Consider the following 24,507-nt stretch of genomic DNA (forward strand, 5'->3'; position numbering starts at 1 on the left):
ACCTCCTCTACACTCTGCGGGAGCCGCTGCCCCCTCTGGGCTGAAAGCGTCTTCCCCAGGGTTCCCAGTGGCCTTCATGCCGATCCAGTCCTGATCTGAAGTCTCTACCTAAGCTTGTTGAGCATCCCTTCTTACCCTCCGGTGGCCTCGGATTCAAGTTCTTCTCCTGGCTTTCTTCCTCAGTTTCGCTGATTATACTTTTAGTCTCTTTCAAGAAGGAACTCTCTTGTGCCATCCCTGACCACGGCCATGCCATAAGCCCACTGCTATCTCTCACTAGCTCCCCCAGATTTAGCTGGCATCCTCATGTCAACGGCCTCCTGAGTCATAGTTCCTATATCTCCGATTACCTCTTCATTTTGTTACCTTGTTTCTATGGAGACACCTCAAACAATGTTTGTTGTCTCCTGCCTTCTCTTTTTCTTCTTCCTCTCCTGAGTTTTCTGTGTCTGCAGCAGAAACCTGTCACTCATTATTTCAAAACCATAATCAAAGGGCAAGGCTAGCTCAGGGGTGGAGGCTTGGCTGGCACATCGCAGACCCTGGGTGATTTTCCATCTCCAGCACAAACAGCTCAGAGATGTATGAGTCATCGCTGCCTCCTCCATGTCCAAATGGTCACCAAGTTCTTGTCACTTGACCCTTGTTTCTCTAGGTGCCCCTTCCCATCTGTCCACTATCACCATCTTGGACAGCTCCGGTAAAATTAAGGGCTCCCAAGGACTTAATTATATCACTAAAGCTTAAAATAATCACCAAGAGGAAATAAGGACGTGTCCTCAGAGATGAATGCAATGCACAGACAAGAGGGATGTCCCAAAGGTCAAGAAGTCAATCCCCAAAGCAAGAAGCTTACATAGACCAAAATAGAGACGGGTTTTCAAGAATACTGACACAGAGGAAAGGGCTGTGTCCCTTAGATTTGAAGTGAGAAAATTGCAAGGAACACTCTGGGAAAGCTGACACAGCAGATGATGTCATGTTCATGCAAAGCTGACACAGCAGATGATGTCATGTTCATGCTGAGAAGATAAAGAACACAACATGAGCCTCTTAGGCTCCTTGTACCTTCTCCTGAGATGGGAGATGGGAAAGCATGCCCTGAAGGTACCTGGTAAGGAGGTATCAGTGGCCCTGGTGTTTTTTCAAAGCCCACTCAGGACCCAGTGGGTGCAGTCACTGACCCACCCTAAAGCTCATGTGGTACACCCACAGACCTGTGTTTATTCTACCCTGGGAGTCAGACGACCAATAGACCCAGTCCCTGCCCTCAAAAAATCGTGGAGACCCATCTCCGATGTAAGTAAGGATAAAGCAGGTATGAAGACACCTGTAATCCCAGCACTCAGGAGGCTAAGGTAGTAGGGTCACAGGGCTAGCCTGTGCTGCCCGGTGAGAGCTATCTCAAAAGTATTTACACGTGGGGCATGATGGAAGACAATGAGAAGATGTGGGACTTAAAAGAAAAAGTTCAACCCACTTAGGACATGGAGTCTCTTACCACTGAGGACTCTCTCAAGCAGGGGACATCTGAGAGACCTGGTTTACACAATATGGAAATATTTTGAGTAGGGTACAACATGATCCTAACAATTCCATGACAGATTAGTTCACTTGTGAGGTCAGAGACATAGGAACAGCCTGGTGGAATCATGTCTTCCCAAGATAAGGCAACCAGCTTCAGGGGAGAACGGATGTGGACGTAAAAGGGACTTCGCAGAGCCCCACTGAGGAACAGGCAGTACCGCTGAGGAGAGCACTGACCTTTCCCAGAAGAATGGCCCTTGTATTCTGGTCCACTGACCTCACACCAGGCCTACAGCCAAGATTGTTAAGATTCATCTCAAGAGAATGAAGACTGATAACTATCAAACCTAGGTTTACCACCTTCAGGCCCTATTTGTCACAGGGACAGAGCCTGTCAACAGCTTCCTACGGAAGGAATAAGTCGCCTGTTCTTGTGGATGTTGACACACACAGACCCTCCAGGGAATGCATCATGTCTAAAAGAAAAACCAAAACCATCTTGGAGCAGATAAGATTCCCTTGCTTCCTTTCTGTTTTCCTGGCAGTGTCTGCCAGCACATCCTGACACTGTACAAGGAAAGCCAGCAGAAGCCTTTCTCTGGACCCTCAAAAAGAGGGGTTCCACATGACCCCCTCCCCACTGCTAGACAGTTATAGACACTAGAGAGATGGTAGAATGCAGGCCTAGAGAGGCAGCTCAGTTGGCAAAAGGCTGGCCTTATAAACATGAGGACTAAGAATCTGTTTTTGTTTTCAAAGCCAGGTATGGTGGCATGTTCATGTCATCCCAGTCCAGGGAGACAGAGACAGGTGGATCCCTGAGGCTCACTGCCCTGCCTCGATGAATCTGTTGGTTCCAGGATGATGAGAGACCCTATCTCAGAAGACAAGGTATAAGGCTCCTGAGGTGTAAGATCCAAGGCTGACCTCTGGCCTCCACACACATTAGAGCATGTGCTCACTACACATACACACACACACACACACACACACACACACACACACAAAAGCATGTGCATACCACACACACACACACATTCATACACACACACAGGTGTCCCACCTGGTCCTGCCACCCTTGAGCCCCAAATAAGCACACAGATGCTACATTAATTATTGGCCAATGACTAGGGCTTCTTATTAGCTTGCTCTGTCTTAATTATTAACTCATTTCTATAAATCTATGTATTTCCACTTGGTCTTATCTTACTGGAGAAGGGTGCAGACCTGTTGCTCCTGTGTGGTCTACACAGTGACTCTTTCTGGCCCTTCTCTATCTACCTTTCCCAGAATTCTCCTCATCTCCTAGTCCTGCCTATCTTCCTGCCTCTGCTGGCTGTAGGCCAAATAGTGTTTTAGTCAACCAATAAAAGAAACACATATACAGAAGGATGACCCCCATCACACAGGGGTGGGGTGGGGAGGAGAAACAGGGAGAGAGGGAGAATATAATGAGCAAACCTTTTTTATATAGGTTTCACTATCAAAACCTATTTTCCAGGTGAGATGAACTAAGATCAAGAAGTTACTCTCACAAGGCTGTACATGACATTGTTTCCATGTGTTCTGTGCCCATGTTTAAGGAGGTTAGCTTCCCCAAAGTGCTACCAGCCCACACAGAACACAGCCTGGTGTCGTTCAGGTCTTATGCCTCAGGAGCCTTCCACCTTGTCTTCTGAGATAGGGTCTCTCATCAGTCCACAGGAGGAGCAGTGTCCTCAGACACCCACTTGCCTTCCCGGCAGCACGGACAGCTGCCCAGCAAGCTTCCTGGAGGGAAACCCAGCACATCTCTGGATTCTTGGAAAGAACTGGAGTTTAGGGAAGCCGGCAGTTTTGTTTGTCCCAGAAGGCCAGGAGGATGGAAATGGGCTTGTGTTTGGCAGTGAGCACATGCGTGTTTGGGAATGGGAGAAACATGTTCTCTCTCAGGCTCCACTAAGCCTCTGGGCAATTGAGGCTGCAATGGCAGAGCCTGACTTCCAGCCACGGCCCCAAGAATTATGCCACCAACCCCTTCCAGGGTGAAGCCTGCGATGCTAGGGAGGTCAGTGCCGAGGCGGTGAGAGCTGCGCGGCCTTTTCCACATCACAGCACTCGAACGTGGCATTGCATATATATAGAGGCCACTGGAAGCTGAAGTGTCTGGGGACCCCAGGCCTTACCCTTACCCTAAAGTATGTGATCGCTCAGGTGGGCCTGCTCTGGAATCTTGGGACACCAGCTTGTTGCCTCCAGTTTCATGGAGTTTGGACTTGTCTTCACTTTGTTGAGGGGGGCAGAGCCCAAGGTGAAGTCCCAGCTCAGATACCTCTGAAGTGTATAACCTTGGGCGAGCACTGACCTTTGGAGTCTTTTGTTTCTCACTTGTGAATGTCCCTACTAAACCCCTGATGCTGCAACGATAAACGGCACACTTACTGAAAGTAAAAGTAAGTATTTATTGTAGAAATTACTCACAAGAAAACAAACAAGTAACCCAGATGAGCCGAGTAGTTTTCCAAACTGGAAGCCTAAAGCCGGAAAAAGAGAACTAGACTTCCGCTGTTCAGTCTTTTATACCTTCCTCCATAACGCCCCTAGCCATGCCCAAAAGTGGGCCTGGCTAGTGACGTAGTTCACCGCCTACGTCCGTATATGTCTTTAGTCATGCCTAAAGTGGGTGTGGTTAGCGGTGTGGTAAACCGCTCTTTTATTACCTCATCTGTATGCGCCTCTAGTAAGTAAGTAACATGGTTAATGGCGGCATCTATTTTCCTCCTACAAACCCCCTGCCTGGATGAGGGGTTATCCCACAGACAAACCACTCTTAGGAAGATGTTGGCTTACCTCCTCTGGATCTGAACTGCTTCCAAAACTGTCCTGTGCAGGCAGATCCCCAGGGGATCAGTTAATGTGCAGATTATGCCCCTTGCCTGAGTGGGAGCTGGGAGGGGCTGCTTGGCCTTCTGCATTTCTAACAAACCCACAGGTGATGTCAATGCTTCTAGTCCATGATCTAGGCCAAAGGTCAGCAACTTACATTTCAGTCTCCAAGGCCCACATGTTCTCTGTTGCAGCTACTCACCTGGCCCTGTAGAACTAAGCAGCCATAGGTGAATGTATATGGCTGTCTCCCAATAAAGCTTTATGTGTAGACATTGAAATTTCAAATTCAGGGCCAGGAGATAACAAAGTCCATATATTTTTGTGCTCAAATTCTGAACCCCAAAATCACCAAGAGGCCCATTTCGATGCAAAAGCAAAGAGTCTTTTATTGAAGTTATTTAACGAGCTAACCCCATTAGCTCAGGCCCCTCATCTCTCCACCATGGCAAATGGCTGGAGAAAGACCCCAAGAACCCTTGAGGCAGAGATCTTAAAGGGCAGCATAAGGGGAGTGTCTAGTGGTATGAAACAGTCTCAGGATTGGTACACTTCCAGGTTTGGATGACCTGCTCTGTGTTGATTGGTCAACTGGTTGTTATGGCCCATAGGCCCTCCCAGGGCGGTTGCTATGCTCTGCATGTCACTGTTGTGCACTGTCCATAAAGCACACTCAGAGCTGTAAAGCACAGCCCCACCAGCTAACTTCTGATTGGTTCCTTGCCACGAGGAGCGCACCTGACCTTAGTGACCAGGACAGGAGCGGCAAGGTCATGCAAGGGCATGTTAGCCTGTCATGGCTGCTAAAACAGAAGGTTAGTTACTACATTGTTTGCTGTATAAGCAAGCCCCTGAGTGTGATCCCCAGAGCGCAGCACACATACTGTAATCCCAGTGCGGGGAAGGGGGGGATGCTGGCTATCTAGACCAAATTAACAAGCTCCAGGTCATAGTGAGAGACTCTGAAAAACAGAGGTGGACTGTGTCTGAGGAAGGTACAACCAACATCCATACACACGTACGGCACTTGCGTGCATACCCATCCAACCCCATACACACAGCATGTGCTTGTGTGTCTCACACGCGCACACACGCTCGCGCGCACACGCACACACACGGGGGTATTTCATGTCAGTTTAGGAAATCATAGAATATTTTCTAATCTTTGTATTTATTTCAGGTATTTAAAATGAGTGTGTGTGTGTGTGTGTGTGTGTGTGTGTGTGTGTGTGTGTGTGTGTGAATGTTCATCCCCAGGCTGGCATCAAACCTGTGATTCACTCGCTCCAGTTTGCAGAGTCTTACACCACTGCCATAGGATAATAAACACCATCTTTAACTGGTGAATTGCATCAAAATAGGTCACAGGCCAGTCTTAGCACTCCAGTATAAATTAGCAGAACTCTGTCCAAGACCGTCTTGAATTCTAAGACTGGTCCTCTTTCTCACCTGCCAGATAGCGGGCACACACCCCCACTCCACCACACCCCCCATCCCCCACCCTGTCTTCAGCTCTCCTCTGGCCTAGGCCAGTGCCTTGGCCAGTTGAAAACCCTGCACAATGGGCAGGAGCTGGGAGGAGGTGCTTCCCTTCCCTTCCATTTAGTCTTAGGATCAGCTATACGCAGTAAAAATGGGGCCCAAAGAAATGATGACCTGAGCTCTCATCACCAGCATACGGACACCTGATTTATTAAGGAGAAAAGAGCCCAACCTGAAAAGCAGGATGATTAGCTCCCATTAGCTTCCTGGCAGCATGCAAACAGGCAGCAGGGTGTAAACATGCTTTGGGCTCTGGCCTGTGGGCTTCAGAAGGCTTAGAGCAGGGGCAAAGACTTTTGAGGATTTGAGACCCATGACTTGCAATGGCCTGAACTCCAGCGTCCTTCCAAATGTTGTTAAGTTGGGCCTTTATGCATACCTCAAAGTGAAGCTGGAGAGGCAGAGCCACTGGGCAGTGATTAGACCGTAAAGGCACCCCCACACACACATGAATGGAGGCAGGGGACAGGCCCTGCCCCCTCTGCAGTGTGTGGACAGAGGAAAAGCCTCATCTATGAAGCCCTTATCGACACTGAGTCTCCTCATCTTGATCTTGCATGTTGCAGCCCCAGAACTGTGAGTCATGGACTTCTGTTATCCACCAAATGCACAGTCCGAGACATTTTGTTATAGTAATCCAAAGCTAAGGCGTGGCTCTCCCACTTACCCAGTAAATCCTGGCTGATGTGATTCCCAGACCTTTTAAGCTGGGGAGTCTGTCAATGTTTAGTGACTGTTTTGGCAAACATAGTTGTTCCTTCTTTTGAAGCTGACAAAAAAAAACTGACAAAAGCAGCCTAAGGGGAAGAAAGTTTTGTGAGGGGAAACCCATGGTGTCAGAGGGTCTCAGTCCATCACGACAGGGTGGCTCACTGGCTGTGGGTGCCTGTGACAGACAGATACTCCTCACATGACAGCTGACGGTGTGGGTCAAAACTAGAAGCAGCTATAATCTTCAGAGGCCCACTTCTAGTGGCCATTCTTTCTGACGACCAGATCCCACCTCCTTTGGGTTCCATGATCTTCAAAATATCACCATAAGATGAGGGCTGAGCATTTGAAATGTGAGCCTATGGGAGGCACTCTGGATCCAAATTCTAACAAGACACAAATGCAAGGCTACCAAAGGCTCAACAAACTGCTACTAAATTCAAACCCTACTCTCATATACACTAGGTTTTGTTAATAAAGTTTTATTGAAACTTGGCCCTGCCTTTTGGTAAACATAGTATGGAGAGCTTGTTTTTGCACTGTGGTTGCTGTGATATTTGAGTAGTTTTTTATGACCTGGAAATTCTATGACTCTACAGAAAAAGCTTCCTAAGTCTAATCACACGGTTTTCCCTGCCACCTGACTCCAAGATACTATTGTTACACTGAGATAAGTATCCCAGACCCACATCTGCCCTTGCTATGTGCAAGGTGTCCTCATCTATTCTAGTGGGTTTCATTTTTAAGGTGATGTTCGTGGCGCATTCAGCTGATTGGCTGCCCCATTTCAAACCCATAGTATGAAAATGCCAGTTCACTACGAAACATGCTGTATTAACTTATTCAGGAGCGTATATCCATCGCCCTCCACATGCCAGGCACTACTGTAGAGGCTAGAGTTGCAGGATGGGCTCCGGCAGTGCTGCAATCCTAATGGAAGTCAGCCTGCGATGTGCCACAGGGACCAAGGGCTCCCAAGCAGAGTGCCGTGCCAAGCCTCTTCTCCCTCCGCATGGCAGAAAGGAAATGGTGTGGCCGTGGGCCCTGAGGCAGAAGCCTGGGCTTGAGTGAGTTAAGCACCAGAAGTGAAAAGGCGAGGGTGATGGGGAGAATCCTGCAAAGGATCAAAGCAGCCAAAGTAAACCCCACAGCAGAAGTGCTCCACTAGAGCGTGCAGGTAAAACCCCCAGACTTACTCATTTGTCCCCTTGAGGAGCTCCCTTTCCAATGGGGACTGCTGCCACGTAAGTGAGCACAGATTGGGGACCCTCTACAGTAAAAGGGATTTTGGTTTTTTCAGACTTGGAGCTATTTGCATACAGGTAATGAGATATTTGGTGGAGGGTACCCAAGTCCCAGCACACAATTCTTTTGTTTAATTTATATGCTATGTTCTTGGCTTGAATGGGATTTTATGCAGTATTTTATCATATGCATACCTGCAATATACATGTGTGTGTTTGAATGTTTGTGTGTGATTGCATACATGTGTGCAGTTACATGTGTGTTCAAGTGTGGAAGCCTGAGGTTGACATTGGGTATTTTGGTTGCTCTCCACCTTATATACTAAGGCTGAACATGGAGCTCACTGTTTTGGCTACCCCGGCAAGCCAACTTGTTTCTGGAATTCCCTGTCTCTATCTCTCTTGTGCTGGGCTTACAAGCAGGCCACCACACTCACCAGGCTTTTACATGGGTTCTTGGGGTCCAAACATAAGTCCTCACACTTGTATGGCATGCACCCGCCAAACCCACTGTGCTTTTGTGTGCCTGAGCTTAGAGTGTGACCTATCACATGCGGTAAGAATCTGCCCGTGTGGCACCATGCCAGTCCTCACAAGCTTCAGATTCTGGAGCGTTTTGGATTTCCAATTTTCATATTAGGGTTGTTCAACGTAATCTGAAATATTCCATATTCACTATGAAATACATGAGGGGGGACACAAAATTCATTTTTGTATAATATAGAACAGACTATAACCTGAAGGCAATGTTTTAGCAATACTGTTAATAGTTTTGTGCATGAAAAATGTTTAATGCTATGGAATTTCCCACTTGGGTGTCATGCTAAAATGGTCAGAAAGTTTCACGTTTTGGATTATTTAGGATAAGACCCAATGAATGGTAGGTACTAAGCAAGAAATGGCCATGGCAGATTCACAGAGAGAAAAGTCTCTGGTAGGAGTGTGTGTAGTGTAGAGGGAGACAGAGAGCAGAGATAGCGGAGAGAGAGATAAAGAATCCCAGGGCCCATGAGGAAGAATAGCAGTTCTCAGAGAGATGACAAGGGTTGATCCCAGGCAGGTCCCGAAGCAAGAGCAGTGAGAAAGGATACGGCGGTGTTCAAATTCAGGAGCTGGTAGAATGCTTGAGTTCAATTCCCAGAACCCATGAGTAAAAGCCAGGCACGGAAGCATGGCTTTGTAATCGAGCACTTGGGCAAAAACAGGAGCGCCCCTGGGGCTCACTGGCCAGCCAGCTTAGCTTAAAGGGTGAGCCCCAGGCCAATGAGAAACCTTGTCTGCAACCCGTGTCAGGTGCTAGGGGATGTCTGGCCTCCACATACATCCATGCTCATGCATCCCCAGAGGGAGGGGGAGGGAGCATGACACCCAAATGCACAAATCAAATAGGTTTGTGGTAGCAAGGGGTGTTTTCAAAGTCACCTACATAAAATAGCCATGTGCCAACCTTTTAGTGAAGGTTCTAGATGCTGGGCCCCATACTTCAGGTTTTCTATTCATTGTGACACTCAGCTGTCACAACATTTGTCAACTGCACTCAGCAAATGATAATGAGATATTTTTGGAAGGGACCTAAGTCCAAACACGTAATTCTTTTGTTTCACTTACATGTTATATTCTGGTTTTAATGTGACTTTATGCAGTGTATTATCATATGCATACATGTAATATGCATTCATATGTATGGTGTATAAACATGTCCCTATGTGTGAGTGAACACACGTTTAAGCTGTGCAATATATATTTCATATACACATGTTCTTATGTGTGAGTGCACACATGTGTAAGTGTAACTTAGCAAAGGTAGCACTATCTATAAAGTGTTGCATGTTCTCCATCGTGGAGGGCAGTGGTTTAACTTTTCCTTGTGATTTGGGGACGAGGACCTATGTGGGTAGCAATCACAAGCCCAATTGCCGGTGATATTTGGGAGCCCTGGAGTACATGGATGCCTGGCTGTGCATATTACACCCACAGGCCCCACTCCCTGTGTTATGCTCGCTCTCTCGCTCTCTCTCTCTCTCTCTCTCTCGTTCACTTTCTCTCGTTCTACCTCTTTCTCTCTCCCTCTTCTTAAATTTTGGCTGGCCTAGAACTCCTGTGTAGACCACACTAGCCTTAAACATAGAGATCTGCCTGCCTCTGCCTCTGCCTCTGGAGTACTGAGATTAAAGGCCTGTGCCACCATGCCAGGCCTGGTCCTTCTTTTTCTCTTCAGCTCTCTAAGAAGACATCTTAAAGATGGCATGAACTTACCCATTTACCAGCTGTACACACCTGCCCATGATTACCTATAGAGGGTAGCTTGTTCAAAGTAGCTTTTTTCCTTTGTGAAGAGAAGAGAAACTTATTTGCTTTTTAAAAATAGCTCTCCTTGCTGGCCCAATGCCAACAGACAAAACCACTGTTGACTCGGGGCCTCCTACTGCCGTACCACCCATGCCACCGTATCAGCTGAGACTCTTGAGATGTCCTTGAAGAGCTGGGACAGACGCTAATGAACGCTGGGTGCTGGCGAAGCTGAATTCCTTTAGAGTCCACAGACAGCGAGACAGCCGCTTTCTCAGTGTTCTCAGGGGCAAGTGTGAAGTGCAATTCTCCATTAGAGAAACCTCAGCAGCGGGCGCTGGGTAAGCGCTGCTGCTTCATAACCCAGAGTGGCCAGGCAGCTGCAGAGGAACTCAGCGCTGGGCCAGCACTCTCGCAGAGGCCCGATCCTGAAGTGGAGGCCCCCCGGATGACATGCCTGCCAAGGTCCTGTACCTCAATCCCAAGGCTTCCTCTGCCTGTCTCCTTCCTGGACCTTCAAGTCTCAGCATCCCAGGGGATGTCTAAAGGTGTGAAACCCTGCCAGTGTCCCTAACAGTGGCCTGGCCCCCCACTCTTCGGGCCCTCTGCCCCTTGTCCAATGAACAATAAAAGCACTCACTATTTATAGCAGATCCCAGAGGAAGCTGCGTTCTGGAGAAAGGCAGAGGTCCAGACCTGCCCAACTGGCCTTCTTGCCTGGTTCCCTCCCTGCCTTGGAGTCCAGTTTAATTGCATGCTTTTGATTTTTTTGAGATAGAGTCTCAAACTCAGCGTGGAGCCAGAGCTGACCTTGAGTTTCTTTTCTGCTTACCTTGCTGCTCCCCCAGCAGCTATGGGATTTCATGTGTGCTATGATATTTCATGTGTGCTATGATATTTCATGTGTGCACTGCCGTGTTCAACTACCTGGAGTCCAGATTGAAAACCACTTAGTTCAAGATGGATGCCCACTCCCATAGCATGGTCAGTTCCCGTGTTCAACTACCTGGAGTCCAGATTGAAAACCACTTAGTTCAAGATGGATGCCCACTCCCATAGCATGGTCAGTTCCCGTGTTCAACTACCTGGAGTCCAGATTGAAAACCACTCTTAGTTCAAGATGGATGCCCACTCCCATACCATGGTCAATTCCTGGAATTTTGCTGTTGATTGAGAAAATAGGTCCAAACCACCTTCTGTGTACAAAGAGCAAGGGAATCCCTACTGTATTTTTCAGCCAACCCTGTTTTCACAGTTGCTGGAGGGAATAGAAACTGAAAGCCAGTCTGATGGCTGAGAGTTCACTGGGAAGCAGCAGGGCTGACTCCTGTTGGATGATCCCTGGGGACCTCTCTGAGGAGGTGGCAATGGCACAGAGGTGACCTGAACAAGCTGCCTGTGTGACTGTCTACAGAAACAACTTTGCAGGCAGAAGGGCTAGTGAGGGCGGCAGCCCAGGGCAGCACTGACGTTATCATTTCTAGACTCTGGGTGGCAGTGAGGAAGTGGGTCAGAGAAGTAGCAGGAGCGTGTCCTGCTTGGCCTGGAAGGCGGGAGCTGTGCAACCCCGCAGCCGCAGCCTTGCATGGCCTTCATTCGGGTGCTAAGCGCATGGGGATATGTGTGCCCAGTGGATAATGACGTTTGAGCACTCTCCCTCCTCAGCAAGGAAGGGGCCCTGGCCATTAGACACACTGCTTCCCTCCCGCCTTTTCCTTCCTCACACCCTCCCAGATGCATCCTGTCCATGGACTTCAGTTTCTCCTTCTTCAAACTAAGTGCGCGCTATGGACTGGGTCATACCTGAACTCGGCTTTCACGTGGAACCCTACGTGGGACCTACAGTTGTGACATAGAGAAGAGCAGCGAATCAAATCATCGTGATTTGATTCAATAATTTTTAGTCTATGATTGGCATATAAATCGGGGACGAGAACACTGGAGGCTAAAACTAAGGCAAAACTTCGGTGCTCAGCAGGTTGAGCCAGGCAGACTGAGTCTAAAAGTCACGCGTGGGGATGGGGAGAGAAAGTGTTGGAGCTCTCCGGATTTCTTCCAGCCTCAGCCCCCAGTTCCCTCCTATCTCATGTCCTTGAGAGAAAGCTGTGGGAGAAGCCCACAGCACCTGCCATCCCACATGACTGTTCTAACAAGACACAGTGGGAGAAACTCACACGGAGCAACCCAGACAGCTCATGGACATGACACCAAAGAAAGCTTGCTCTTGTGACCAGGCTGCTCTCTTAGTAAGCATATCATCAATGAATGGGTTCATCCTAAGGTCACACCCCCAACCTGCAACTCTGGGCTTAGGGAGGTCACTGAGGCCTTAGCCTCATTTGATCTCAGTTCCTTGGCTTTAAGAACGCCTGCATTGTTGAACACTTCCTCCATGCTGTGCTGGCTGACGTCACCACCATAAGCCACATGGATTCCGTTCATCCATATCTACCAGGATCAAGAAAGACCTGGAAGAATAAGGGCTCTCCTACAGAGCTGGGCCACACAAACCTCTTCCAGAAGACCCAGGTTCAATTCCCAGCACCCACATGGCAGCTCACAACTGTAATTCTAGTTCCAGGGGATCCAACACCCTCACACAGACATAAAAGTGGACAAAACATCAATGCACCACAAATCAGTAAAGTATTTTTAAAAAGATCCATCATGTGGCACTGGAAGAAACCATCCAGAGTGAGGTAACACAGTCACAAAAGAGAAACATGGCATGTACTCTCTCATATATGGATTTTAGACATAGATCTGGGGAGTGCCAGCCTACAATCCCATGGCCAGAGAGTCTGGGAAACAGAAACTTCATTCAGTGGCTGATGGAAGAAGAGGCAGACTCCCACAGCTAAGCACTGAGTTGAACTCAAGAAATCCAGTGACAGAGAGGGAGGATTAAGACTGGGCTGGTTTAACCCCCAGAAACAGCTGACCTGACAAGGGTTAGCTCTTGAATCCCAGACTGATGCTTGGGAATCCAGCATGGGACTGATCAAGACCCCCTGATTATGGGTGTCAGTGAGGAGGCCTAGGCAATCTATTGGGCCTTGGGTAGTAGATCAGTATTTATCCCAGGTATACAAATGGACTTTGGACTCCCATCCAACAATGAGAGATGCACTCTCATACTGAACTCTTGGGGGAGGCTCTAGGCCCTGCCCTGGATGAAATGACAGACTATGGACACCCCCATGGAGGGCCTCACCCTCCCTGGGGAAATGAGGGGATATTGGGAGGGCGTGGGAGGAGGGGAGGGAAAGGGAGAGGGGCCTGGAATTGATATGTGAAGCAACCTTGTTTCTAATTTAAATTTAAATTTAAAGATTAAAAAAATATATTTTAAAAAATCCATCATGGAGACATGGGGCTCATGCATACACTTCCTTAGGTGCCTTTTCAATGCACATTTCTTATTTTTGAAATTTTTTAAATTTTTTTATTTAAATCAGAAACAAGATTGTTTTACATGTCAATCCAAGTTCCCTCTCTCTTCCCTTCTCCCCTGCCCCCCCACCAGCCCCCTCTCCCATTCCCTTTCTGCTCCCCAGGGAGGGTGAGGCCTTCCATGGGGACTCTTCAACGTCTGTCATATCATTTGGAGAAGTCATGTGTCTAGGCTGAGAGAGTATCATCCCTCTATGTGGAGTGGGCTCCCAAAGTCCATTCATTTACTACGGATAAACACTGATCCACTACCAGAGGCCCCAGAGATTGCCCAGGCCTCCTAACTGACATCCATGTTCAGGGAGTCTGGGACGGTCCTATGCTGGTTTTCCACATATCAGTCTGGGGGTCCATGAGCTCCCTCTTGCTCAGGTCAGCTGTTTCTGTGGGTTTCTCCAGCCTTGTCTTGACCCCTTTGCTCATCACTCCTCCCTCTCTGCAACTGGATTACAGGAGTTCAGTTCAATGTTTAGCTGTGGGCGTCTACTTCTGCTTCCATCAGCTACTGAATGAAGGCTCTAGGATGGCATATAAGGTAGTCATCAACCTCATTATCAGAGAAAGGCATTTAAGGTAGTCTCTCCACTATTGCTTAGATTGATGTTTGGTGTCATCTTTGTAGATCTCTGGACATTTCCCTAGTGCCAGATTTCTCTTTAAACCTATAATGGCTCCCTCTTTTCTTGTTCCCCTCTATTCTTCCCCTGACTCAATCTTCCTGCTCTTGTCTTCCTCTCCCCTCCTCTTCTACCCTTCTCTTTCTCCTAACTCCCTCTCCCCCCACCATATGCTCCTAATTTAATCAGGAGATTTTATCCCTTTTCCCTCTCCTGGGAAATGTATATCTCTCTTAGGGTTCTCCTTGTTTCCTAGCTTCTCTGGCAGTGTGGATGGTAAGCTGGTAACCCTATGCTCTATGTATAAAATCCATATATGAGTGAGTACATGCCATGTTACCTGGGTTACCTTGCTCAGGATGGTTTCCTCTAGTTCCATCCATTTGCCTGTGAATTTAAAGATTCATTTTTCTTCACTGAGTAGTACTCCATTGTGTAAATGTATCATATTTTCTTCCCACCAGCAATGAGGAGTGTTCCCTTTCTCCACATCCTCTCCAGCATAAACTGAAGTTGGTGTTCTTTATTTTAGCCATTCTGACAGGAGTAAGATGATATCTCGGAGTTGTTTTGATTTGCATTTCTCTGATGGCTAAGGATGTTGAGCACTTTCTAAGCCATTTCAAATTACTCTATTGAGAATTCTCTATTTAGTTCTGTATCCCACTTTTTAATCAGATTATTTGGTGTTTTGGTGATTAGTTTCTTGAGTTCTTTGTATATTTTGGAAATCAGCCCTCTGTCACATGTGGGACTGGTGAAGATCTTTTCCCATTCTGTGGGCTGCCTTTTTGTCTTGTTGACTGTGTCCTTTGCTTTACAGAATCTTCCCAATTTCAGGAAGTCCTATTCATTAGTTGTCGATCTCAGTGTCTGTGCTACTGCTGTTATGTTCAGGAAGGAGGCTCCTGTACCAATTTGTTCAAGAGTATTTCCCACTTCCTCTTCTAAGAGGTAGGTTCAGTGTGGCTGGACTTATGTTGAGGTCTTTGATCCATTTGGACTTAACTTTTGGGCATAGTGATAGATATGGATTTATCTGCAATCTTCTACATGGCAGCATCCAGTTATGCCATCACCATTTGTTGAAGATGCTTCCTTTTTTCCATTGTATAATTTTAGCTTCTTTGTCAAAATCAGGTGTTCATAGGTGTGTGGGTTAATATACGGTTTTCAATTTGGTTCCATTGGTCTACCTGTCTATTTTTGTGCCAATACCAAGCTATTCAGGACTATAGCTAATAGAGCTTGAAGTCAGGGATATGGATGCCTCTGGAAATTCCTTTATTGTGCAGGGTTGTTTTTGCTATTCTGAGTCATTTATTTTTCTACATAAAGGTGAGTATTATTCTTTCAATGTCTGTGAAGAACTGTGCTTGTATTTTGATGGGGATTGCATTGAATCTGTAGATTGCTTTTGGTAAGATTGCCATTTTTACTATGTTGATCCTACCTGTCCAAGAGCATGGGAGATCTTTCCATTTTCTGTTGTCTTCTTTAATTTCTTTCTTTAAAGAATCAAAGTTCTTGTAAAATAGGCCTTTCACTTGTTTGGTTAGGGTTATCCCAAAATGTTTTATGTTGTTTGTGGCGATTGTAAAGGGTGATGTTTCTCTTATTTCTTTCTCAGTCCATTTATTGTCTGTATGTACTAGGGCTACTGATTTTTTTAGTTAATTTTGTATTCTGCCACTTTGCTGAAGATGTTTATCAGCTGTAGGAGTTCCCTGGTAGAATTTTTCGGGTCACTTATGTAAACTATCATATCTTCTGGAAATAGTGAATGCTTGCCTTCTTCCTTTCCAATTTGTATCCCCTTGATCTCCTTTTGTTGTCTTATTGCTCTAGGTAGAACTTCAAGCAAAATATTGAAGAGTTATGGAGTGAGTAGACAGCCTTGTCTTGTTCCTGATTTTAGAGGAATTGCATTGAGTTTCTCTCCATTTAGTTTGATGTTGGCTGTTGGTTTATTGTGTATTGCTTTTATTATGTTTAAGTATGTTCCTGTTATTCCCGATTTCTCCAAGACCTTTATCATGAAGGTGTGTTGGATTTTGTCAAAGCCTTTTCAGCATCTAGTGAGATGATAATGTGGTTTTTCTTTCGCAGTTTGTTTATATGGTGGATTACATTGATAGATTTTCTAATGTTGAACCATCCCTGCATCCCTGGGATGAAGCCTACTTGATCATGGTGTATGGTTTCTCTGATGTGTCCTTATATTCAATTTCCCAGTATTTTATTGAGTATTTTTGCATCATTGTTCATAAGGGATATTGGTCTGCAGTTCTCTTTCTTAGTTGTGTCTTTGTGTGGCTTGGGTACCAAGGTAATTGTAGCCTGGTAAAAAGAGTTTGGCAGTGACCCTTCTACTTCTATTGTGTGGAACAACTTGAGGAGTATTGCTATTAGCTCTTCCTTAAATTTCTGGTAGAATTCTACACTGAAACCATCTGGTTCTGGGCTTTTTGGGTTGGGAGACTTTTGATGACTGCTTCTATTTCATTAGGGGCTATATTTCTGTTTAAATTGCTTAGCTGTTCTTGATTTAATTTTGGTAAGTGATATCTATCCAGAAAATTGTCCATTTCTTTTAAATTTTTGAATTTTGTGGAGGACAGGTTTTCAAAGTATGACCTGAAGATTCTCTGGATTTCCTCAGTGTCTCTTATTATGTTCCTCTTTTCATTTCTGATTTTGTTAATTTGCATGTTCTCTCTCTGCCTTTTGGTTAGTTTTGATAAAAAGTTTGTCTATCTTGTTGATTTTCTCAAATATCCAACTCTTTGTTACATTGATTCTTTGTATTGTTTTCCTAGTTTCTACTCTATTGATTTCAGCCTTCAATTAGATTATTTCCAGGCATCTATTCCTCCGGGGTGAGTTTGCTTCTTTTTGTTCTAGAGCTTTCAGTTGTGCTGTTTATTATCCTGTGAGACTATTCTCCACTTTATTCGTATGGGCACTTAATGCTATGTATTTTCCTGTTAGTACTGCCTTCAATGTGTTCCATAAGTTTGGGTACATTGTGCCTTCATTCTCATTGAATACTAGGAATTCTTTAATTTCTTTATTTCTTCCTTTACCCAGGAATGATGCAATTTCAAATTATTCAATTTCCATGAGTTTGTAGGATTTATTCAGTTTGTGTTGTTGTTGAATTCTAACCTCAAAGCATGGTATCTGATAGGATACAGGAGGTTATTCCAATTTTTTTGTATTTGTTGAGGTTTGCTATGTTGCTCAACATGTGGTCAATTTTAGAGAATGTTCCATGTGGCACTGAGAAGAAGGTATATTCTTTTGTGTTCGGATGGAATGTCCTATAGATGTTTGTTAAACCCAATTGGGTAATAACTTCTGTTAGTTCCTTTGTTTCTTTGTTAAGTTTCTGTCTGGTGGTCCTGTCTAGTGGTGAGAGTGGGGTGTTGAAATATCCCAGTATAAGTGTGTGAGGTTTTATGTGTGATTTGAGTTTTGTTAATGTTTCTTTTAAAAGTGTGGGTACCTTTGTATTTGGGGCATAGATGTTCAGAATTGAGGCTCATCTTGATGGACCTTTCCTGTGATGAATATGAAATGATCTTCTTCACCTCTTTTGATTGACTTTAGTTTGAAGGCTAATTTGTTAGAGTGGAGTGCTACACCAGCTTGTTTCTTGGGTCCATTTGATTGGAAAAATCTTATCCCAACCCTGTACTCTGAGGTAGCATCTGTCTTTGAAGTTGTAGTGTGTTTCTTGTATGCAGCAGAAGAATGGATTCTGTCTTCCGATCCATTTTCTTAACCCGTGTGTTTTTATCGGTGAGTTAAGACCCCTAATATTGAGGGAAATTAAGGACCATTGGGTGTTAATTCTTCTTTGCTTTTGATTTGGTGGTGGTGGTGTTATTGTTTGTGGATTTACCCTGCTTTTTCTTTTGGATTTTTGTAAAGTAGGATTATTTATTGCCTATGTTTTTGTGAGTGTCCTTAACTTCCTTAGGTTGAAGTTTTCCTTCCAGTTCTTACTGTAGGGCTGGATTAGTGGAAACATATTGTTTAAATCTGGTCTTGTCATGGAATATCTTTTTTTCTCCATCTTAGTGATTGAAAGCTTTGCTGGGTGTAGTAGTCTGATCTGGCATCCGTAGTCTCTTAGTGTTTGTAGAATGCCTATCCAGGGCCTTCTGGCTTTCAGAGTTTCCATGGAGAAGTCAGGTGTGATTCTGATAGGTTTGCCTTTATATGTTACTTGGTCTTTTTCCCTAGCTTCTCTTAATATTCTTTCTTTATTCTTTATGTTTAGTGTTTTGATTATTATATGGCAAGGGGACTTTTTGTGGTTCACTCTATTTGGTGTTATAAGCTTTTTGTACTTTCATTGACATGTGTTTCTTTAGGTTGGGAAAGTTTTCTTCTATAGTTTTGTTGAATATGTTTTCTGTACATTTGAGTTGTGTTTCATCACCTTCTTCTATACCTATTATTCTTAGGTTTGACAGTGTCCCATATTTCCTGAATATTTTGTGTTAGGTATTTATTGGAGTTAAGGTTTTCTTTGGTTGATGAATCTATTTCTCCTAGTGTATCTTCAACGCCTGAGATTCTCTCTTCCATCTCTTGTATTCTGTTAGTTATGCTTGAATCTGTAGTTCCTGATCATTTACCCAGCTTTTCTATTTCCAGCATTCCCTCAGACTGTGTTTTTTGGTTTTTGTTGTTGTTGTTGTTTGTCTCTATTTCAGCTTTCAAACCTTGCACTGTTTGAATTGTTTCTTGCAATTTTTGATTTCTCTTTTTCTTCCATTTCTTTACATGATTTTCTCATTTCCTCTTTTAGGGTCTCTATCATCTTCATGAAGTTGTTTTTAAGGTCATTCTCTTCTGCTTCATCTGTTTTGGGATGTTCAGGTCTTGCTGGTGTAGAGTCCCTAGAATCTGGTGGTGTCATATTGGTGTTTCTGTTGTTGAATGTGTTTTTATATTGTCGTCTTCCCCTCCCTTCTTCCAGTGGGTACAGGTGGGGTCTCTTCCTCTCCTGGTAGGTACAGATCCAAAGTTCTCTTCCACTGGTTGCAAGCAGGTCCAATACTCCAGTGGGTCTCACAAAGGGTGCAGGTGTGTCTGAGACACTCCCTCTCCTGGTGGGTGGAGGTGGGACTAGCAGCTGGATGTCAGCAGACTCTGGGTTGCTTGGTCCACTGGGGCGAGTCCACCTGCCTGCAGTGCCTAGGCCAGGAGATCCCCCTCTTTTTTACTTATTCTTCTCTCATATATTACATCCTGACTTCCATTTCCCCTCTGTACACTCCTCCCAGTCCCTTCCCCTTTCCTCTACCCCAGGTCCACTCCTCCTCTGTTTCCCTTCAGAAAAGAACAGGCATCCCAGGCATATCAAGAAAACAAGGCATGACAAGTTACAATAAGACTAGGCACATGCCCTCATGTGAAGACTGGGAAGGCAACCCAGTAGGAGGAAAAGGGTCCTTAGAGCAGGGCAAAGAGTCAGAGAGAACTCCCACTCCCACCGTTAGGAGTCCCACAAGAACACCAAACTACACAAACATCATGTATATGCAGAGGACCTAACTCAGACCCATACAGGCTCTCTCATTGTCGCTTCAGTCTTTATGAACCCTATGAGCCCAGGTTAGTTGATTCTATGGGCCATGTTCTGTGGTGTCCTTGATGCCTCTGACTCATACAATCCTTCCTTCTCCTCTTCTGGGGTTCCCTGCACTCTGCCAAATGTTTGGCTGTGGGGGTCTCTGTGTCTGCTCCCATCAGTTGCTGGATGAAGACTCTCTGATAATTATTGGGCTAGGTTGCAGTCTATGAGTAAGGCAGAATGTCATTAGGAATCATTTCACTGACTTTTTTTTGACCAGTTGTGTTTGGTTCTATCATAGGTGTCTTTCCTATCCAGGCTCCACTTCCTAGCCCTCCGGGCAGTGTCAGGCCTGGGCTCCCTCTCAAGGCATAGGCCACTAGCTGGACCAGTCATTGGTTGGCCACTCCCACAGGCTCTGTGCCACCATTGCCCCAGCACATCTTGCAGGCAGGACAGATTGTAGGCTTTGTGGCTGGAAACTTTGCCTGGTTACAGAAGTTATGAATACACAGGAAATAAATAATCTCCCACCTGCAAAACCAAAAGAGAAGGGGCACACACTTCCCCAAAAGGAAAGCACACACAGCACCAGCAACAACAAAACAAAACAATCATTGTTAATATCTCTTAATATCAATGGACTCAGTTCCCCAATGAAGAGCTCAGTGTCTCTTTGCTAGCGAGGGCTCCAACAGGCTTCATATGAGACAGCTCCATCGGGATTCACCTCAGCCCACATTGTTTGCCCCTCCACGCTCATCTCCACCTAACTACCAAGTATTTATTTGTGGACAGTCTTCCCACCCAGCCCCACGACTGCTCCCCCAGTTCCTACAATAATGCCTGTGACTGGGGCTCCATAAATATTTGTTCAGTGAATAACTAGGCCTCAGAGTCAGACAGACTTCAGTTGGAATGTCAGTGGGTCTGTGTGCCAGCTCTGAGTCCCACAGCTGGTAACACATCCTTGTTGGAACACAGTTTTAATGTACAAAATGGGAATAATAGTAGTAACCTCATAGGATTCTTATGAAGATGAAATGAATTACTCTAGGGCTTGTCAGCGAGTGCCTGCCACTCATGAGGCACAGCTGTCATCGTCCATCACTAATGTCATTATGACCATTGTCATTAGTATTATTTATACATAGGCTGAGTCACATGCCCCAGCCCAGGGTCCCACCCCAGTTTCCCCAGCCTTCCTCTCTAGCCAGAGGTGGAGTGGGTGATTTGGGTGGTGGCAGCCTGCCCTGTGAGTCAGCATTGACCTCAGCTGTGCTGGGGTCCTCTGGCACAGGCTGCCTTGGCCAAGGGGCCCTTGAGTTGAGTCATCAGGGCCATGTTTCCAGCTGGAGGATGCTTTGGCAGTGGAGTTTGGCTGGCAGAGTTTGACCTCCCAGGTCCTTCCATGAAGAGACTGGGCACCTGCCCCATGAAGCTCTCAGATGTTACAGGATGCCAGCATGTCTACTAGTGCAGCATGCTAAAGAGCCAGTCGAGTTAGTGGGGGACAGGCAGCAAAGAGAAAAGCCGCCTGAATCACCCGGTTCAAACCAGGGCCGTATGGAGGACAGGTCACGGGCTCTGAATTCAAGCTGAATGGCTCAGATAAGCCCTTCACTTGTCTGGGTCTTCTCTGTGGAGGGTGGAGGACAACATGGCCCTCTCAGAGTGCCATGGGGATTTGCTGAGTGGAAATGGCCCCTAGTTACCATCTCCCTTTCTGTGACAAAATGTTTGGCAGAAGCGGCTTACAGGAAGAGTGTTTGTTTTAGCTCGGTTTAATCGCCCCTGCCATGGCGGGTGTCTAAGTCACCAGGAAAGCATTTCATAGGGAGCTTCTTTCCAGTTTCAGGTCAGGCCGTGATCATCATGGTGGGAAACATGGTGGCAGGAATTCAAGCGTGGGGCTGAGAGCTTATGTCCATTTGATCCTCAAAGCCCCCTCCAGTGACACACCTCCTGCAACAAGGCCACACCTGCTCCAGTAAGGCCACGCCTCCTAACCCTTCTAAACCTTTCAAACAGTTCTGCCACCTGGTGACCAAGCATCAAATCCACGAGCCTGTGGGGGCCGTTCTCCTTCAAACCACATAGTGGGGAAGGCGTGGCAGCTGGGGTTCAGTCCGTAGCCGAGAGAGCTCACACAGTGGGGAAGGCGTGGCAGCTGAGGTTCAGTCCATAGCCGAGAGAGCTCACACAGTGGGGAAGGCGTGGCAGCTGGGGTTCAGTCCGTAGCCGAGAGAGCTCACACAGTGGGGAAGGCGTGGCAGCTGAGGTTCAGTCCGTAGCGGTGGGAGCTCACACAGTGGGGAAGGCGTGGCAGCTGGGGTTCAGTCCGTAGCCGTGGGAGCTCACAGCACAGCTAATTCCATGTCAGTGGAGCAGCAAGGCGCTCTCCACAGCCAAAGCTTCTGAGACTCCCCAAAACAGTACTACCAGCTGGGGAATAAGTGTTCAAACAAACGCAAGAGTTTGTGGGTGACAGTTCAAATTCACACAATAGCACGTGCTGTCTTCAAGTCCAAAGCCCTTTCTGAAGCCTTCTCATATCTGCCCTACAAAGTCCCTAACTTTACTAACATTTGTAAAAGATGAGAAGAATTTCTCCTCTCTCGTGATCCTCCTAACTCTCCCTCCTCCAGAGAGGAGGGACATCAATTCAGTCCTTCCTTCACTCCGACAGCAGCTATGTATTGGGTGTACTGTGCTGTGTCATGGATATGCAAGCCATGGTCTAGTAGGAAAAGCAGACAATAGAGAAACAAGTAAATGGACAAGCCTTTATAAAGCCCACTCAGAACTGGAAAGGAAAATAGCTTGTTAAATGAGAGAGAAATACAGTACTGCTACCAAAAAAAAAAGTATTTAAGGTCCTGACATTGAAGCAAAGAATGCCGAATGAGGAGCCATAAACAAGAGGGAGGACTTCCCAGGCAGAGAGCAGCCTGTGCACAGGCCTAAGGGAGTGGCCGCCTAACACTGTGCAGCGGCCTGCAAAAGGTCAAGGGGCGGGATCAGCATGGGCTCCGTCCAGAGCCCCCTCCTCTCAGGCCCTGGGCCTTGCATGGCCTGTTTCCACGCCCACAAACAGTTGCCTCAGGGATTGCTCCCAGTTTTATAGTTGTTTACAAAGACAGGACTTGTCGGAGTGTGTAATGGCCGGAAGCCCCCAAGACTGTTTCTGAAGACTGAGGTGGTAGTGCAGACTGGGTGAGACTCTTCCTGGCAGTACAGTCCCTGGCTCAATACAATTTTAAAAAGTGAGACTCTTTTCAAATGATGAATATGAATATGGAAAGATTGGTGTCTGTAAACCCCGCATCAACTCGCCCTTATTCCCCTGCGGGGTTAGAGACAGCTTTAGGACCTCCCACATGCCGATCACCCATCCTATCCCTGAGTTACACCCAGACGCTTCGTAAGAACTAGGCAGGATTAGTCAACACAAATAAGCCACTATGTCCAGACTGAGTAACTAGGTAGCTACTGTCCTTGGTCCCTACCAGGATTCTAAGAAGTAGTAGGAGAGGCCAGTGCAGACTCAGGCCCAGCTTACCTTCAGGGTTGTAGAAAGGGACCATATGAGGCAGGCAGAATTCTGTGTTTCCCTTTGCCACTTAAGGCCCGGTGGAAGTGGCCTGCAGGAGACTTGCTCTAGAGCAATTTAGTCTCTGTAATTACTGCAGGGTGAACCAAGGTGCAGTCTATCAAGACCTGGAAAGCCTTCTGAGGATTCAGGGTCCATGTGCTGCTCACCACAGCATATCGCCTTTGTGCTTCAGTGATGCTGGTCACCATCTACTGAGTTATCTGTCCCCCTATGTCCCCACCCTGCATGGACTGTGAATTTAAATTTCTTGGGGACAGGAACTGTGCCACAACTACCTTTTATCAGAAACAGGGTCTCTTGTAGCCTAGATTGACTTGAACTCATTACATAGCCAAACATGACCTTGAGTTCCTGGTCTTCCTGCCTTCACCTCCCAGGTGCTGGGATTATAGGTATCTAACACCATGCCCAAGTCTCTCAAATATTTCTAATGCAGTAGTCGGCTCCTGTGTGTGTGTGTGTGTGTGTGTGTGTGTGTGTGTGTGTGTGTGTGTGTTTCTGATAGGCTTAAGGATTAGTCTAAATAGTGAATTTACATTCACTAACCACTTTTGCTTACTCAAAAAACACCAGCACTATGGCCCTGGGGTCTTCATCTTGAAAAGATTTTCAAGAGAGTGATGTCAGCATGCTCTGAAGAGTAGCATAAAGGCAGTATAGCGACACATCCCTGTAATGGCAGCCCTCTGAGATTCCAGAGTATGAGGTCAGCCTGAGCTACAAAGCAAAATTTTCAATTCCCTTAAGTGTGATCTGGTTTGAAGTGTCATCTGGCCCATTGGCTAGTTCCACCAGAGGGCTCTTCCTCCAGGAACACTCTTCCAGAGACATTTGCTACTAGATTCCAGGAAAAAAACCTGGAATGCAATCATATGAAGTCATCCTCCCCATACTGCATCAAGACAGCCTAGAGCACTCACACTCCTGGGGCTATGCAGTACATTCTTTACCTTCAAGCCAAGCACAACTCTCAGCATCTAATGGACACCATACAAATGACTAGCCATATAGCTCAGAGCATCAAGATTAGATCCCACATTCCTTCCAATGTAT

General features: G+C 46.2%; 1 protein-coding gene across 2 annotated transcripts in view; it reads left to right on the forward strand.

Moving 5' to 3' along the window:
* The window catches only part of Syn3 (synapsin III), a 431,748-nt gene that overhangs the window by 367,173 nt on the left and 40,068 nt on the right, over positions 1–24,507 (forward strand). The gene's annotated exons all lie outside the window — the stretch shown is intronic.

Source organism: Mesocricetus auratus, unplaced genomic scaffold (assembly GCF_017639785.1).
Source record: "Mesocricetus auratus isolate SY011 unplaced genomic scaffold, BCM_Maur_2.0 Super-Scaffold_100011, whole genome shotgun sequence".
In the NCBI taxonomy this organism is placed as follows: domain Eukaryota; kingdom Metazoa; phylum Chordata; class Mammalia; order Rodentia; family Cricetidae; genus Mesocricetus; species Mesocricetus auratus.